The sequence below is a fragment of the Dermochelys coriacea genome, chromosome 12 (genome assembly GCF_009764565.3).
Source record: "Dermochelys coriacea isolate rDerCor1 chromosome 12, rDerCor1.pri.v4, whole genome shotgun sequence".
Taxonomy (NCBI): domain Eukaryota; kingdom Metazoa; phylum Chordata; order Testudines; family Dermochelyidae; genus Dermochelys; species Dermochelys coriacea.
In genome coordinates this window covers 204692-223331 of record NC_050079.1, presented here as the reverse complement: position 1 = coordinate 223331, position 18640 = coordinate 204692, and the positions used below count along the sequence as shown (strand labels likewise).

Genomic DNA, 18640 nt, shown 5'->3' with positions numbered 1-18640 from the left:
CTGTCAAGGTTCCTTCCCCACTCTGAATTCTAGGGTACAGATGTGGGGACCTGCATGAAAACCCCCTAAGCCTACTTTTACCAGATTAGGTTAAAACTTCTCCAAGGTACAAACTATTTTACCTTTTGCCCCTGGACTTCCACTGCCACGATCAAATGTCTGGGTTTATTTTTGAGAAAGTGTTCTTTGGAAACATCTTTCCCCCCAAAATCCTCACTAAAACCTTGCACCCCTCTGCCTGGGGAAGGCTTGATAAAAATCCTCACCAATTTGCATAGGTGACCACTGACCCAAACCCTTGGATCTTAAGAACAATGAAAAAAGCATTCAATGTCTTACAAGAAGAATTTTAATATAAGAAAAGATAAAAAGAATCACTTCTGTAAAATCAGGATGGTAAATACCTTACAGGATAATTAGATAAAAACCTAGAAAATCCCTCTAGGCAAAACCTTAAGTTACAAAAAGACACAAAGACAAGAATATCCATTCTATTCAGCACAGTCTAATTTCTCAGCCATTTAAAGAAATCATAATCTAATGGATATCTAGCTCGATACTTACTAAGTTCTAAGACTCCATTCCTGTTCTGTCCCCGGCAAAAACATCACACAGACAGACACAGACCCTTTGTTTCTCCCTCCCTCCAGCTTTGAAAGTATCTTGTCCCCTCATTGGTCATTGTGGTCAAGTGCCAGCGAGGTTATCCTAGCTTCTCAACCCTTTACTGGTGAAAGGATTTTTCCTCTGGCCAGGAGGGATTTTAAAGGTGTTTACCCTTCCCTTTATATTTATGACACTCCCCAAGACCCCGTCCCTGTTTGCTCCTCTCCACCATCTCCTGCGGACACTTGACCTTAGGGTCGGTAAGGAGTTGGAGAGCATAGTCTCCCCAACCTTTAAAATTTGGGGGCCAGGCCCCACTCCCTTCCCCGCATTCCATCACCTCTGCTTCTGGGAGTATTTTATTCTTCCCCCATCTCTCTCAATTAACCATTTCCGTCCTTCAGCTCAGTGACAGTTCCACACTCTTTGTTTCCTACACACAAAGATTCACACTCAGACCTTGCAAGGAAAACCTCCCCAAGGAGTCAGAAGCACCTGAAGTGCTGGAAAATCGAGGAGAACTGACAGTGGGATCCAGAGAGGTTCCCCAGAAGATGAAGGGGAACCCCTGCTGCCCAGGATCACAAAGAACCAATTGGGTTTGCTTTTGGGAAGCTGCCAGAAATCAGATCTAAAATCATTATTCAGTCTGAGATTCGGTTACGACATCCATAACCCCAGTGTCACCACTCTTGAAATCACTTGAACCTTATATTTTTCCAGCCACAGAACTAAAGGGATTTGAAATAAACTCCTGTTCAGAGTCAATGAGGAGTGAGGGATCTTGGGGCTTTTCATTTGTTAGCCTCTGGCACCATCGCGTGGCCATTTCAATTTACTCCTTATAACAGTGGTCACCACCTGTCAATTGCAATTGACTGGTTGATCCTGGAGCCTCGGCCAGTCAATCCCGATCTCTGAGCGGCTAAAAGTCCAGCAGCGCAGTGGGGCTCAAAGGCTGCCTGCCTGCCCTGGCCCCAGGCCCCTCCCAGACCCGGCTGGCTGCTGGCACATCTCTGTGTCCTGTGGGGAAAGCAGGGGGTGAGGCAGCTCCATGCGCTGCCCCCATCCCCAGAACTGTCCCCGCAGCTCCCATTGGCTTGGAACTGGCCAATGGGAGCTGTAGGGGTGGCACTTGCAGGTGTGGTCAGCGCACCGAGACCCGCTGCTCCCTTCCCTCCCGGGGGCCGCATGCACAGACATGCCAGCAGCCAGCTGCTGACTGGGAGCCGCCTCTGGTAAGCACCTCCCAGCTGGAGCGTGCACCCCAACCCCGAGCCCGGAGCTCCCTCCAGACCCCGCACCTCAACACTCTGCCCCAGCCCAGAGCCCCATCCTGCACCCAACATCCCCCCCAAAGCCTGCACCCCTCACTTGCTCCCGCACCCCAACACTCTGCCCCACACATGCAGGCTGCTAGGCAGCAGCTTTGGTAACAGTACACCAGCATCTAGGTGTCTCTGTGGCACAATCGGTCAGCACGTTCGGCTGTAAAGTGAAAGATTGGTGTTTGAGACCACCCAGGGACGGTGGTAACCCTGTGCTACTTCTTTGCTCCCCAAGACCTGCTGGGAGCTTCAAAGTTTCCCTTTTGCCACCTGAAAACTGTCCCTCTTGGCCTCAGTGGTTTCAGCTAGTGGCCCTCAGAGTGTGCTGGATGTAACTCAGAAACCCATCTCCCAGAAGCCACACGAGGGGCTTGGGGTCAATCCTCATGGCCGAGTGCAAAACCTTGAACCTGGCATGTTTTGCTCCCTTCCCGCCTCCACTCAAGCAGCAAGAGAGAAACGGACAAGACGTGCCGGCTAGAAGACGCCTCTCTCTCACTTCCCTTTTGGCTGCGCAAAACCCTTGGCCTGCCTCATGCCTCATCAGGGATGCACGGCCATGCTGCCCCCGCCTGAGTCCTGGCCGCAGCCTGGCCTGTCCCTGCTGACGGAGCACAGAACCGTGCGAGTCAATGGCAGCTCGAGTCGGGAACCTCGGCTCTTTCCCCTGACAGCCACACAGAGCTGTGTAGTGTCCCGAGAGCCTCCCTCCTGTTCTACACAGAAGCCGCCTGCCCGTGCAGGTGGGAGAAGGGGACGAGGAAGCGCGGCTGCCTCAGGCCGGAACAGGAGCCCTCACCACACGCAGGCCTCTTGCCTTCAGCCCAGGCAGCCAGAGGTGCCGGGGAGCTCCCTGGCAGGCCCCCACCTCAGCCACCTCTGGCCTCCTGGCTGAGGCTCTTGGCGTTCTGCTGGTCACTGCCTCGCGTGAAGGCCCAGAGCAAAAAGAAACAAGCACATTCCTAGCAGAAGATGGCTTCGATCCACCAATCTCTGAGTTATGGGCCCAGCACACTGCCGCTGCACCACTCTGCTGGGTCTTCACCCACAGCCTCCAGCCCCCAGCAAGTGGATTTAGGGGCAGATTCATCTTTTGTGGGCTCCAGCGCCAAACATATTTTTGGGCCCCTATGTCGTCATTGTGGGCTCTGAGCATGGGCCTGGTGTGGAAGGGCCATTGGTGCCCTAGTGTACCCGGTACTGAATCTCAGAGACATTTTTCATTTTGATCACACACCTCTACATGACTATCTGTATTGCCATACACAGCTCCCTTAGCCCCCAGTTCTTCTCATTGAGCTCTACCCATGTGGGTTTACCAGTGTCCACAGTGAGCAGAACTTTCCTAGTGATCAGGGAAGCCCCCCACATATTTATCTCCTTCCTCATTCAGACCTTCTATAGCCACGTCTCCAGTGCCACCCCATGTCACCAGTCACTGTGTGTGGTCCCCCTCTCAGCTCCACGATCCAAAGCCAGCAGATGTCTGGTCAGTTCTGACAAATCCCCTCCCCAGTGCCCATCCTGCCATTGGAGCAAGCCCCTTGCAAACACCATTTCCCCAAAGTGAGGACTTAGCCCTTGGGAATCTGAAGACACCAGCCTTTCTCCCTCTGCTCCCATCTACAGGCTAGTCTACTGCCTGGTCACCACCACCTCTCCCCATGCTTGTTTCCTTTCTACTTTGGACATGCTCCCCAACCAGCTGGGACTATTGTCCCAATGCAAGCCTGACCTGCTTCCTCTTTCCGTGCTCCCCTTGACATTCCTTTCCTATGGGTGACCTCTGTTCCTTGAGGTTAATTCCAGTTTCTTTATCTGCTCTAGCTTTATGGCCCCCAATACTCACAAAGCCACCTGCAGCTTCTCTGACTCTAGCCATGGGGCCAAATGTCAGAGGCCAGCCTAAGATAGCTGCCGCTACTAGTCGAGGGAGAGGTGGCAATTCCAAGGCTGAGCATGCTTGAACCTTGCAACGGCGGCACTAGGGCCTCTAAATCCTCAGCACTGGCCCTAGGCAGCAGCAGACTCTGCAATTAAGCGCTTCCCTCCTCTAGGCCATGGCTTTAAGTAGCTGAGTTGCCCATCACCTGCTGCAGAGGCCACCAATTCCCACGCACACTCAGCTAGCATGTAGTTGTGCAGAAAGTTCAGCCGGGATGATTTTGGAGGCTGGGGAACCAGGAAGTTCCCATCCCTGAGCAGCAGCTCTGCAACAAGCTCACGTGGCCCCTTTCTGCTGTGGGACCAGGACCCTGTGAAGACAGTGGAGTTACCCTGTGTATAACCAGTTTTGTCCAAAGCTTGTTGAAGTGAGTGGGAGTCTTTTCATTATCTTTAATGGGCCGCGTACAGAATCAAAGGACCTCATTCCAGACTCTGGGAGCAAAGCGCATTCTATACTGCAGTGGTTTACTATTGTAACAGGCAGGTCTCACATTACCCAGTGAATAAGCAACACCTTTGACAACACCTAACTTTTTCTGAGAGGCCTCCTGCCCAATTACGAAATGTAAACCTGCTTCGCTTACAAGGGCTGAAAATATCAGGTAGTAAGTATGGTCACAAAAGCAAGGTCCTTCTGAATTCAGGAGGAATTTTGGATGTGCACAGAACACAGACAGGACTGGTCCCTGCATGCTTACAGAACTGCGTTAAAGTGGGACAATTTTCAGCTTGTGTGATTGAAGGATATCTGGATCTGTATGATAAGACTGTCCTACATAAATGAGGAAAAGTTGAGCTGCCTTTGTTATTCTTTTCTTCCACTCTTTGTTTCAATGGGGAATTTGTCAGTGCAATATTACTGTCTTCCCTTTCAACAAACAAAACTAAACCAAATGACAATAGCTGTTGAAAATAGCAATTCCAGTCCGAGTTAGTGCTGGGGAGATACCAGCATTTGTAGCTCAATTTTAACCTACTTTTTCCACAGCACGTTACAGTGGATCAGCATATTTGATTGGGGAGAAATGAAGTAACAGTAGCCCAAATTGAGCTTGAGCACTCCTGAATTTTGAGAGTGTTCCAATGTGGAAGGCAGGTGCTCGATTCCCTTTCTGAATATTGGATAAATCTAGAAAGGAAAAGCCAATTTCAATTTCCGTGGCTCAGACATGGAAACCCTCCGACGGGCCTGGTACTGTATCTACAGCTGCTCAGGTCCTCTAGTAGAGCCTCCCCTCCTTTAATTTTCATTTTAAGTGGGATCCACAGACCTCCCTTGCTAGGCTTCAGACAGAGAGGGGCACTGTCCATTCAGTCCACCCAGTTCCTCCTTTGGGGGCTGCCAGGCGAGGTCACACCAGCATCCCTCATCCAGCCTGGGGAAGTCTTTGAGGGTGATATCCGGGCCAAAGCCTTCTACTCCTTGGGCACACTTGTTCCCCATTCACAGCACCACCCCCTTTGAGCAGAAAGCTCCCCATTGACAGCAAGCTGCAGCACTTGGGGTCTCAGCTTCCCCACTCCCTCCCGCTCCCTTTCCTGTGGATGGTGGCCAAGGGAATGCTGGGAAATTTAGTTCGTTCCCTGCTCCAGGGCTGGCTCTGTTGGCTCAGCTCCCAGGCTGGATCCCTGCTGCTCCGAGGCTCCACTTCTGCAGCCCTGCGAGAGGGGAGGAAGTGAGTGTTATGGGCCCGTCTGAGCTTGGGCCCGGCACCATGGAGCCGTTGGTGCCATGGTGAATCCGGTCCTGTCTGGACTAGCACCTTGCAAGCTCTAGCACGGACAGCAGATGTGCAGGTTGCACAGCCTGGGTAAGAGCAGCCATGTCTCTGGGTGTCTCTGTGGCGCAATCGGTCAGCGTGTTTGGCTATTAACCGAGAGGATGGTGGTTCGAGCCCTCCCAGGGACGGTGGTAATCCTGTGCTATTTCCTTGTTTGGCGAGATGTGCTGGGAGCCTGAAAGGCCCCTTTTTGCCACCTCAAAACAGACTTTCTTGGCCTCAGTGCTTTCAACTGGTGGCCCTCAGAGTGCTCTGGATGCGACTCAGAAACCCATCTTCCAGCAGCCATGCTGGGGGCTCAGGCTTAATCCTCAAGACCAAGTGCAAAACCTTCAGCTGGGCACATTTCAATCCCTTCCCTTCCCCTCCTCACCCCGCGTCCACACTGCAAGAGACAGATACACACACAATCTCTCCCTAACCTCTTTGCAAATCCTTGGCGCACGTTCCCCAAGCTGGGCAACGTGCTCCCAGCTGAAGGTGACCACACACCCTGTCAGGGCCAGGCTCTGCTCAGCCAGGCTCCCAACCACCTGCACTAGACAGGTGGGTCCCAGCCCCAAAATTTACTCACATTTCACCCCAATGGCTCCAAACTGCCATTTTTAATATGCAAATAAGGAGCTGCTGCGCTCAGGCCTCTCCCCAGCTCTCCAGGGTAGCCTGCAGGCAGAGAACAAGGTGAGATTTAAATTAGCCAGGAAGAAAAGGAGTACTTGTGGCCCCTTAGAGAGTAACAAATTTATTTGAGCATAATCTTTTGTGAGCTACAAGCTCACTTCATTGGATGCATTAAGTGGAAAATACAGTGGGAAAATTTATATACACAGAGAACATGAAACAATGGGTGTTACCATACACACTGTAATGAGAGGTTTCAGAGTAGCAGCCGTGTTAGTCTGTATTCGCAAAAAGAAAAGGAGGACTTGTGGCACCTTAGAGACTAACAAATTTATTAGAGCATAAGCTTTCGTGAGCTACAGCTCACTTCATCGGACTGTAATGAGAGTGATCATTAAGGTGAGCTATTATCAGCAGGAGAGCAGGGGTGGGGAAAATCTTTTGTAGTGATAATCAAGGTGGGCCATTTTCAGCAGTTGACAAGAATATCTGAGGAACAATGGGAGTGGGGGGAATAATCATGGGGAAATAGTTTTACTTTGTGTAATGACCCATCCACTCCCAGTCTCTATTCAAGCCTAAGTTAATTGTATCCAGTTTGCAAATTAATTCCAATTCAGCAGTCTCTCGGTGGTGTCTGTTTATGAAGTTTTTTGTTGAAGAATTGCCACTTTTAGGTCTGTAATCGAGTGACCAAAGAGATTGAAATGTTCTCCAACTGGTTTTTGAATGTTATAATTCTTGATGTGTGATTTGTGTCCATTTATTTTTTTTATGTAGAGACTGTCCAGTTTGACCAATGTACATGGCAGAGGGGCATTGCTGGCACATGATGGCATATATGGCTCGAATGGCTCGGCAGCAGTTCTGCGGAAAAGGACCTAGGGGTGACAGTGGACGAGAAGCTGGATATGAGTCAGCAGTGTGCCCTTGTTGCCAAGAAGGCCAATGGCATTTTGGGATGTATAAGTAGGGGCATAGCGAGCAGATCGAGGGACGTGATCGTTCCCCTCTATTCGACACTGGTGAGGCCTCATCTGGAGTACTGTGTCCAGTTTTGGGCCCCACACTACAGGAAGGATGTGGATAAATTGGAAAGAGTACAACGAAGGGCAACGAAAATGATTAGGGGTCTAGAGCACATGACTTATGAGGAGAGGCTGAGGGAGCTGGGATTGTTTAGTCTGCAGAAGAGAAGAATGAGGGGGGATTTGATAGCTGCTTTCAACTACCTGAAAGGGGGTTTCAAAGAGGATGGCTCTAGACTGTTCTCAATGGTAGCAGATGACAGAACGAGGAGTAATGGTCTCAAGTTGCAATGGGGGAGGTTTAGATTGGATATTAGGAAAAACTTTTTCACTAAGAGGGTGGTGAAACACTGGAATGCGTTACCTAGGGAGGTGGTAGAATCTCCTTCCTTAGAGGTTTTTAAGGTCAGGCTTGACAAAGCCCTGGCTGGGATGATTTAACTGGGACTTGGTCCTGCTTTGAGCAGGGGGTTGGACTAGATGACCTTCTGGGGTCCCTTCCAACCCTGATATTCTATGATTCTATGATTCTATGATATATCACATTGGTAGATGTGCAGGTGAACGAGCCTCTGATAGTATGGCTGATGTGATTAGGCCCTATGATGGTGTCCCCGGAATAGATATGTGGACAGAGTTGGCAACGGGCTTTGTTGCAAGAATAGGTTCCTGGGTTAGTGGTTCTGTTGTGTGGTGTGTGGTTGCTGGTGAGTATTTGCTTCAGGTTGGAGAGCTGTCTGTAAGCAAGGACTGGCCTGTCTCCCAAAATCTGTGAGAGTGATGGGTCATCCTTCAGGATAGCTTGTTGATCCTTGATGATGCGTTGGTGAGGTTTTAGGTTTCCGGTATAGGGTGGTGTTTATGTGACCATCACTTATTAGCACGATAGTGTCCAGGAAATGGATCTCTTGTGTAGACTAGTCCAGGCTGAGGTTGATGGTGGGATGGAAATTGTTGAAATCCTGGTGGAATTCCTCAAGGGCTTCTTTTCCATGGGTTCAGATGATGAAGATGTCATCAATATAGCACAAGTAGAGTAGGGGCATTAGGGGATGAGAGCTGAGGAAGCGTTGTTCTAAGTAAGCCATAAAAATGTTGGCATACTGTGGGGCCATGCGGGTACCCGTAGCAGTGCCACTGATTTGAAGGTATACATTGTCCCCAAATGTGAAATAGTTATGGGTGAGGACAAAGTCACAAAGTTCCGCCACCAGGTTTGCCAGGACGTCGCTCAGTCAATTCCCTCTTCTCTCCAGCAGGTGGTGACAGAGAGCTCCAAGCTCCCTCACTTCCCTTTCTTGCATGGGCTCAGCCCAGGGTTCAAGGTACCAGCCGGGCAGGATTCCAGCCGCAGAAGGTCCCTTCTCCCTGGGACTCAGGGAGCGCAGAGCGTGGGGCTGCTCTGCGGGGACGGACTTGCACACTTGGGATGTTAGTGAAAAACATTCCTTCTTGGCTGAGTAAAGGGCAGAGATCTGCACTTAGCCTGCCCAGAGTGTGGGGTCCCCCAAACAGAAAAAAGAAGCTTACAAGAAGTGGAAGATTGGACAAATGACCAGGGAAGAGTATAAAAATATTGCTCGGGCATGCAGGAGTGAAATCAGGAAGACCAAATCACACGTGGAGTTGCAGCTAGCAAGAGATGTTAAGAGTAACAAGAAGGGTTTCTTCAGGTATGTTAGCAACAAGAAGAAAGTCAAGGAAGGTGTGGTCCCCTTACTGAATGAGGGAGGCAACCTAGTGATAGAGGATGTGGAAAAAGCTAATGTACTCAATGCTTTTTTTGCCTCTCTCTTCACAAACAAGGTCAGTTCCCAGACGACTGCACTGGGCAGCACAGCATGGGGAGGAGATGACCAGCCCTCTGTGGAGAAAGAAGTGGTTCAGGACTATTTAGAAAAGCTGGACGAGCACAAGTCCATGGGGCCGGATGCACTGCATCCGAGAGTGCTAAAGAAGTTGGCGGATGTGATTGCAGAGCCATTGGCCATTATCTTTGAAAACTCATGGCGATCAGGGAAAGTCCCGGACGACTGGAAAAAGGCGAATGTTGTGCCCATCTTTCAAAAAGGGAAGAAGGAGGATCCTGGGAACTACAGGCCAGTCAGCCTCACCTCAGTCCCTGGAAAAATCATGGAGCAGGTCCTCAAGGAATCAAATTTGAAGCACTTAGAGGAGAGGAAATTGATCAGGAACAGTCAAAATGGATTCACCAAGGGCAAGTCATGCCTGACTAATCTAATTGCCTTCTATGACGAGATAACTGGCTCTGTGGATGAGGGGAAAGCAGTGGATGTGTTGTTCCTTGACTTTGGCAAAGCTTTTGACACAGTCTCCCACAGTATTCTTGCCAGCAAGTTAAAAAAGTATGGGCTGGATGAATGGACTATAAGATGGATAGAAAGTTGGCTAGATTGTCAGGCTCAACGCGTAGTGATCAATGACTCCATATCTAGCTGGCAGCCGGTATCAAGTGGAGTGTCCCAAAGGTCGGTCCTCGGGCCGGTTTTGTTCAATATCTTCATAAATGATCTGGAGGATGGTGTGGATTGCACTCTCAGCAAGTTTGCAGATGACACTAAACTGGGAGGAGAGGTAGATATGCTGGAGGGTAGGGATTGGATACAGAGGGCCCTAGACAAATGAGAGGATTGGGACAAAAGAAATCTGATGAGGTTCAACAAGGACAAGTGCAAAGTCTTGCACATAGGACGGAAGAATCCCATGCACTGCTACAGACTTGGGACCGAATGGCTTGGCAGCAGTTCTGCAGAAAAGGACCTAGGGGTTACAGTGGACAAGAAGCTGGATATGAGTCAACAGTGTGCCCTTGTTGCCAAGAAGGCCAATGGCATTTTGGGATGTATAAGTAGGGGCATTGCCAGCAGATCGAGGGACGTGATCGTTCCCCTCTATTCGACAGGGGTGAGGGCTCATCTGGAGTACTGTATCCAGTTTTGGATCCCACAGTACCAGAAGGATGTTGAAAAATTGGAAAGAGTCCAGCGGAAGGCAACAAAAATGATTAGGGGACTGGGGCACATGATTTATGAGGAGAGGCTGAGGGAACTGGGATTGTTTAGTCTGCAGAAGAGAAGAAGGAGGGGGGATTTGATAGCTGTTTTCAGCTACCTGAAAGGGGGTTCCAAAGAGGATGGATCTAGACTGTTCTCAGTGGTAGCATATGACAGAACAAGAAGTAATGATCTCAAGATGCAGTGGGGGAGGTTTAGATGGGATATTAGGAAAAACTTTTTCACTAGGAGGGTGGTGAAAGACTGGAATGCATTATCTAGGGAGGTGGTGGAATCTCCTTCCTTAGAAGTTTTTAAGGTCAGACTTGACAAAGCCCTGGCTGGGATGATTTAGTTGGGGGTTGGTCCTGCTTTGAGCAGGGGGTTGGACTAGATACCTCCTGAGGTCCCTTCCAACCCTGATATTCTATGATTCTCTGACCCTCACTCGCTAGGCAGGCATCACTCTTCTGCCAGGGGAAAAGGCCTCATGTCTCCATTCCCCAGCTGTGCGGGGGGTGGGGGTGGGGGGGGAGAGCCAATGAGACCTTCTAGTAACAGGGAAAGAGAATCAAGCCTGAGTTTGGGAAAACCACATGACCACATTCAGGGCTGTCCCTAGCCATTTGAATGCCCTATGCAGCCCGCCCTCTGGGGGGCTGTGTGGGGCCCCAGGCCTCCCTCTCCCCCCAGGGTCTGGGAGGCAGGAGCTATGGGGGGCACTTTTGGGGGCCCCAGAGGCCCAGAGTGGCCCAGGGCATTAGCGGGGGGCTGGGAGCAGCCGGCTCTGCTTCCCTTGCCCTGGACCCAGCCATGTCGCTCAGGGGCTGGGGTTGGGGAAAGGGAAAGGGAACCCCCCCCCCGCACTCACTGGCAGTGGCGGAAAACTGAGCAGCCCGGCCCCAGCCCGATCTTCTTCACCAGCTCCCAGCCCCGGTGCTCTGCTTCCCGCCACAGGTGAGTGCTGGAGCCGGGAGACCTTTGTGCTAGGGACTTTTGCGCTCACTACAGGCTTGTGTCTCTGTGGTGCAATGGGTCAGCGCATTCAGTTGTTAACCGAGAGGATGGTGGTTTGAGCCCACCCAGGGGACGCGATAAGCCTGGGCTACTTCTTTGCTCCTCAAGACCTGATGGGAGCCTCAAAGGCCCCTTTTTGCCACTGCAAAATTGTCCCTTTTGGCCTCAGTGGTTTCAGCTGGTGGCCCTCAGAGCGCGCTGGATGCCACTTAGAATCCCATCTCCCAGCAGCCACGCCGGGGGCTTGGGCTTAATCCTCACGGCTGAGCACAAAACCTTCAGCTGGGAATGTTTCACTCCCTTCCTGCCTCCATTCAAGCGGCAAGGGAGAAACGGACAAGACATGCCAGCTCGAAGACGTCTCCCTCCCACTTCCCTTTTGGCTGTGCAAAGCCTTTGGCCTGCCTCATGCCTCGTCAGGGAAGTGCAGCCATGCTGCCCCCATCTGAGTCCCGGCCGCAGCCTGGCCTGCCCCGGCTGATGGAGCACAGAGCCCTGCGAGTCAATGGCAGGTCGAGTCAGGGCCGCGTAACCCGCCCTTTCCATGCTCCGGGGCTGGGGAGGCTGGGGCCGCACACCCACTCTGGGGCTGGGAGGAAGCCTGGGGGAAAAGCCTCTGGTGGGAGCTGGCTGCTGCAGTGGGGGTGGGGCTCTGGGCTCCAGGGGGGTTTGCGGAAGGGGCAGGGCCTCAGGTGGCAGGGGTGGGGCAGGGAGTTAGTCTCCCCCAGATGGCGGTTCTTGCCCTGCCTATGGTGTTGCAATGAAAGAGGCTGCCCAGTCTGCACTTGTAGAGAGGTTCCCCCACTACGTGGCCATGCAGAGGCTGCAGGGGACAGGTGGGTGACAGCAGGGGAAGAGGTGACATGGGAGAAAGGCAGGCGATGGCACGGGAGGGGGCGACACAGGAGATAGGAGGGTGATGACAGGGGAAGGGGTGACACCGGAGACAGACAGGCGACAGCAGGGAAGGAGCGAGGCAGGAGACAGTCAGGTAACAGCAGGGGAAGGGGCGACGTGGGAGACAGGCAGGCGACGTGAGGGGAAGGGGCGACATGGAAGACAGGTGGGTGATGGCAGGAGGCGTGGCAATGCAGGAGACAGGCGGGTGACAGCTGGGGAAGGGGCAATGAGGGAGACAGGCGGGTGATGGCAGGGGAAGGGGTGACACAGGAGACAGAAGGGGAAGGGGTGAGACAAGAGACATGCAGGCGACGGCAGGGGAAGGGGCGACGCGGGAGACAGGCGGGCGACGGCAGGGGAAGGGGTGACGCTGGAGACAGGCGGGCGACCGCAGGGGAAGGGGCGACGTGGACGCTCCCAGCAGCAGGGAAACGACAATGCCGTGGAGCAGCAGCAACGCAGAGGGAACAGGGCAACCTGAGAGCCAGGTGAGGGAGTGGCATCAGCAGAAGCTGAGGTATCGCTGGATGCCTTCCCCTCCCCCCCACCTCTGGGGTTTGCTGACCATGGGGGTGGGGATTGGGGGAAGGAGAGCAGAGGGGTCTGTTAAAGGAACATTGCATGGGACTGTCACACCGCAAGGGAAGAAACTGAGGCGAAGGACACTTCCCAGCGTACTCTGGGGTGGGAGTTCTGCTTATGATGTAGATTTGAATTTGTGATCGTGAATTTGAGCTAACTGCGATTAATTGACAACCCTCATTTTTACGATATTAATTAAACCCATAACTTTATTTACACAAGCCTAAGAATTAGTGTCACTTAATGTATCTCTTTCCTAGCAAGAATGAACTGGATTTTGTGACTTTCTGGAAAATTCAGTGAGATTAAATGTGGGGAATTCAGTCTCTGTGTTTGTGAGTTGATGTTTTCCTCTCACGGTTCATTGCACGCACCGAAATACTAAGAGAGATCTAAGGGCTGATGTTCTCTGGACACTTAACGGGCAGGGCTACGTCTCTCCGGGTGTGAGAAATCCACCCTCCTAACCAATGTCGTTCAGCTGACCGAAGCCCTGGCGTGGACAGCGCTAGGTGGAGGGAAGAATTCTTCCGTCAATCTGGCTACTACAGCGATGGAAAAACGCCTCCAATCACCATAGCAACTGTCTATTCCAACGTGCTACAGCCATCTTTTAAGTGCAGACAGCCTACGGGCAGGTCTACGCTATGGGGCTCAGTTGACCTAAGTTACAGAACTCCAGCTACATGAATAACATAGCTGGAGTTGATGTAGCTTAGATCGACTTATTGCAGTGTCTGCACCATGCTGGGTCTACGGGAAAGTTTCTCTTATGACTTACCCTATGCTTCTCATTCTGGTGAAGTACCGGAGTCGAAGGGAGAGCAATCGGGGGTTGATTTAACAGGTCTTCAGTAGACACACTAAATCGATGCCCCCCCTGCCCCGGTGGATTGATTGCTGCGCATTGATTCACCGGAACGTAGAGATAAGACCTTAGAGTGAGACCAGCTCTGGGTCCCGTTGGCCCTGTGGATGCTCAGACACTGACACTGCAACAATGAGATCATGCTAATGCTTCCGTAGTTGGCAGGATTCGAACCTGCGCAGGCAGACCCAATGGATTTCTACTCCATCACCTTAACTGACTTTTCAGTTTTTCTCACTACGTTATAGTTCTGTACTCTGTGAGTTCTCACGTCCCGTTCTTTGTCCAAACCGGCTCCCCCAGTACACTCACTGCTGTGTCGTTGTGCACCTGTGTCCAGGCTGAACAGCGAGAATTCCTGCCCATTTCCTGTCTGGCTGGTCATGATGAGAGTGTGTTTGTGTTAATGACATTGCTGTCAATTGTTCATTTCCAACTTTAACAATACCTTTCCCATTCAAATCACCAGCCAATAAGGGATTCCAATAGCAGGGGTCAAGTTTTCTCTGGGGCACTGAAATGTCTCAGGGGGCCGGTGCCTGAATTCAGCCTTGCGTTCCAGCCTTATTGTTTCACGGACTAACAGCAGCTGCAGGAAGAAAGAGCCGAGCGTTCCTGCTCCGTACAGAGGAGTTTAATTTTGCTGCTTTCAATCCTTGGGCTCTGCCGGGATAAGGAACATTCAGGTGTCACTGAACTGAAGGTGGGAGATGATTTGTGAGAGGGACGCTGTCTCCTATTAAAGGTGTTTATCTGGTACCGTGGAGCCGGCAGCCCTTGTTCCCAGGTCTCTCTGAGGAAATAAAGTTTCTGTGCAAAATACCACAACTTGTAACGGAGAGGAGGGGAAGGCGATGGGACCAGGACATAAGGGATGAAACATAACATGGTTCTTTCATGTGCATTAACTCTGAAAAGGGATTGATCTCCACTCCTTTGTATTTGAAGAGATGTTTAGTTTTACCCTGGGTAAAATACAAGGCTGAAGTCATTTTATGGGGGGTAACAGTAGGATTCAGGGGTTTGTTAGTGATATAAAAATGGTTTAAAAAAAGTCAGTTTCAACATGAGCTGGCTGTTATTAAAGGCGTTTTCCCAAGGTCAGCTCGAAAAGTTCTTCTAGAGACGCCCCGGGTTCCCTCATGCCTCACTGGGAACAAAAGGGAACCCCCCATCCCACCCCCGCCAGTGCTGCCCTTAGCGCCAGGCTGATTTTTCTGGGGCGGGGACATGGAATTGACTTGTTTGCTGCTGAGAAGTGAGTCAGGCCAGTTCTCTGGCATCAGAACTTCCAGCATCTTCCCAGCCCAACCCAGGACTCTGCCCTGCTCCAACCTCTGCCCCGCTGCGGCCCTGCATTTTGAATCTAGAGCAGCATACCTCAAATCTGCGGATTTTTCTACAGCCAGGACAGCCTCCTGGGGAGAGATGTAGGTGGAGGGAAAGCAGCAGCCCCTCCCTTCAGCATCCAGCTGTTGCTCCTGGATGCACTGCCTTGGTGTTTGCTGGCGTTACCAGCAGGGGATCAGCGTCATGTACTGCCCAGCCTCTTGGGGCTCCGGGCAGCACATCTGCAGGCATGTGGGGCTGGGGGTGTTCTTGACGGGGTAGGAAACTTCAACTCTGCAGGCAGCTGGTGAGTTCCCAACTCACCTAGCAGGGGGCTGAGAGGCTCTGGGGGAAGACTTTCGGCTCCAGCTTGCCAGGGCTTCAGGAGTGGGCTTGAGGTTTCAGGGCCCCTCCGTCCCTCCCTCGTGTCAGCCCCAGGGCTCTGAGCTTTAACCTACCCACCTCCAGCCCTCCCCAGCTCCAGCCACAGGGCTTCAGCAGAGGGCTCTGGGCTTCAGCCCATGGGCTATGGCTTCAGGCTTCAACCCCTGCGGCAGTGGAGCTCCGGCTTGGAAAAATTGTCACAGTTACCACCAGAAAAAGTTGGTGGCCGCACTCTGAGGCCACCAAAATAATGGTGATAGAACCCCTGCTCCAGAGCACGGAGGGGCAGCAGCTGAGGCCAGCGGACAGCCTGGGCTGGGCAGATGCTTCTAGCAGAGCCCCAGAGGGCTGTCCTGTCTCCCTCCTCAGCAGCAAACTATCAAACCCCCACCCCTGAGACAGCAGCCTGGTGCTAAGCTCAGCGCCCACTGGGGGTTTCTCATCTTACTCCCATTGGGGTGAGCAGGGTCCTGGGGGTGTTTCTAGCAGATTTGTTGGAACTGAAGTGGGGAACCAGCTTTTTATAACAGGCAGCTCAAGAATGGCATCAGATGAGCAGATATTGCTTTAACTACTAGGCCACCTTGCCTGATGAATGGCCTCTTATTTCCTTGTTTTTAAGGTCTCTGCTTCCTGCAACCTTTTCTCCAAGTTCATTGACTAGCTGGGCACGGGGGGGTCTGTACTATTAAAAAAGACCAAGTGCCGGGAAAAAAACACTCCAATCCCGCCTGGGGCAGGGAGCCGGGTTTGCTCTTCAAATTCTGTCGTTCGTAAATGTCCAGGTCTGGGAATGTCCAACAGAAGCATTTCTAATGGGCAGCTGGCTGCAGAACAGTTAAACTGCACAGAGCTCTTGTGGAGGACAGATGGGAATTAGAAACATTTTTGAGGATCGTTTGGGAAATTAGCCTTTGCTGACAAGGTTTGTCTCTGTTCCTATTTCACCTTCCGGTGTTATGCAGAGGGATCTTTGTCATATTTTTGCGAGGTTAATAACTATCTCCTAAACTTTATTTACTCAGACTTCAAAATTGGGGTCACCTGATTTTTGCATCACCCTCTGAAAAAACAATGGACACGTGTGGCTTGCTACAGGGTGTCATGATGTTAAAGTTGGGGAATTCAATCTCTGTACTTGTACGTGTGGCGCTTACTTCTTTACAGATGACTCAAAGCCTCGGGCTGCCCCTGCCTCAGTGCCAGGCACACCGAGCTGTTAGCTACACCTACTGTCCTAGCCAGGGGTCCCTGCTGAACCCTGGGGGTGACTCTGCAGGTGGAGAAGCTGCTGTGTAGCGATGTAGAGCAGGTGCAGGAAGGAGCCAAGGTCACTATTCAAATTCTGAATTGCACAATTTTCCTAGCAGGAATTAATTGAATTTTGTGATGTTCTGAAAATTGCAGAGAGATTGACTGTGGGGAATTCACAAAAAGAAAAGGAGTACTTGTGGCACCTTAGAGACTTCCAAATTCATTTGAGCATAAGCTTTCGTGAGCTACAGCTCACTTCATCGGATGCATTTGGTGGAAAATACAGTGGGGAGATTTATATACACACATAGAAAACATGAAACAATGGGTTTATCATACACACTGTAAGGAGAGTGATCACTTAAGATGAGCCATCACCAGCAGTGGGGTGGGGGGGGTGGGGAAGGAGGAAAACCTTTCATGGTGACAAGCAAAGTAGGCTATTTCCAGCAGTTAACAAGAACATCTGAGGAACAGTGCGGGGTGGGGTGGGGGGGAGAAATAACATGGGGAAATAGTTTTACTTTGTGTAATGACTCATCCATTCCCAGTCTCTATTCAAGCCTAAGTTAATTGTATCCAGTTTGCAAATTAATTCCAATTCAGCAGTCTCTCGTTGGAGTCTGTTTTTGAAGTTTTTTTGTTGAAGGATAGCCACCCTCAGGTCTGTAATCGAGTGACCGGAGAGATTGAAGTGTTCTCTGACTGGTTTTTGAATGTTATAATTCTTGACGTCTTATTTGTGTCCATTTATTCTTTTACGTAGAGACTGTCCAGTTTGACCAATGTACATGGCAGAGAGGCATTGCTGGCACATGATGGCATATATCACATTGGTAGATGCGCAGGTGAACGAGCCTCTGATAGTGTGGCTGATGTGATTAGGCCCTATGATGTTGTCCCCTGAATAGATATGTGGACAGAGTTGGCAACGGGCTTTGTTGCAAGGATAGGTTCCTGGGTTAGTGGTTCTGTTGTGTGGTGTGTGGTTGCTGGTGAGTATTTGCTTCAGGTTGGGGGGCTATCTGTAAACAAGGACTGGCCTGTCTCCCAAGATCTGTGAGAGTGATGGGTCGTCCTTCAGGATAGGTTGTAGATCCCTGATGATGCGTTGGAGAGGTTTTAGTTGGTGGCTGAAGGTGATGGCTAGTGGCGTTTTGTAATTTTCTTTGTTGGGCCTCTCCTGTAGTAGGTGACTTCTGGGTACTCTTCTGGCTCTGTCAATCTGTTTCTTCACTTCAGCAGGTGGATATTGTAGTTGTAAGAACGCATGATAGAGATCTTGTAGGTGTTTGTCTCTGTCTGAGGGGTTGCCAACTCTGTCCACATATCTATTCAGGGGACAACATCATAGGGCCTAATCACATCAGCCACACTATCAGAGGCTCGTTCACCTGTGCATCTACCAATGTGATATATGCCATCATGTGCCAGCAATGCCCCTCTGCCATGTACATTGGTCAAACTGGACAGTCTCTACGTAAAAGAATAAATGGACACAAATAAGACGTCAAGAATTATAACATTCAAAACCAGTCGGAGAACACTTCAATCTCTCCGGTCACTCGATTACAGACCTGAGGGTGGCTATCCTTCAACAAAAAAAACTTCAAAAACAGACTCCAACGAGAGACTGCTGAATTGGAATTAATTTGCAAACTGGATACAATTAACTTAGGCTTGACTAGAAACTGGGAATGGATGAGTCATTACACAATGTAAAACTATTTCCCCATGTTATTTCTCCCCCCACCCCAGCCCCCACTGTTCCTTAGATATTCTTGTTAACTGCTGGAAATAGCCTACCTTGCTTGTCACCATGAAAGGTTTTCCTCTTTTCCCCCCACCCCTGCTGCTGGTGATGGCTCATCTTAAGTGATCACTCTCCTTACAGTGTGTATGATAAAACCCATTGTTTCATGTTCTCTGTGTGTGTATATAAATCTCCCCACTGCATTTTCCACCAAATGCATCCGATGAA

General features: G+C 50.9%; 1 non-coding gene across 1 annotated transcript; it reads left to right on the top strand.

Annotated features, from left to right (window-relative positions):
• The first annotated feature begins 5716 nt into the window (after positions 1-5716).
• On the top strand, positions 5717-5790 carry TRNAN-AUU. Its single transcript has one exon. It is a non-coding gene; the product is annotated as a tRNA-Asn (tRNA).
• Positions 5791-18640: the final 12850 nt, after the last annotated feature.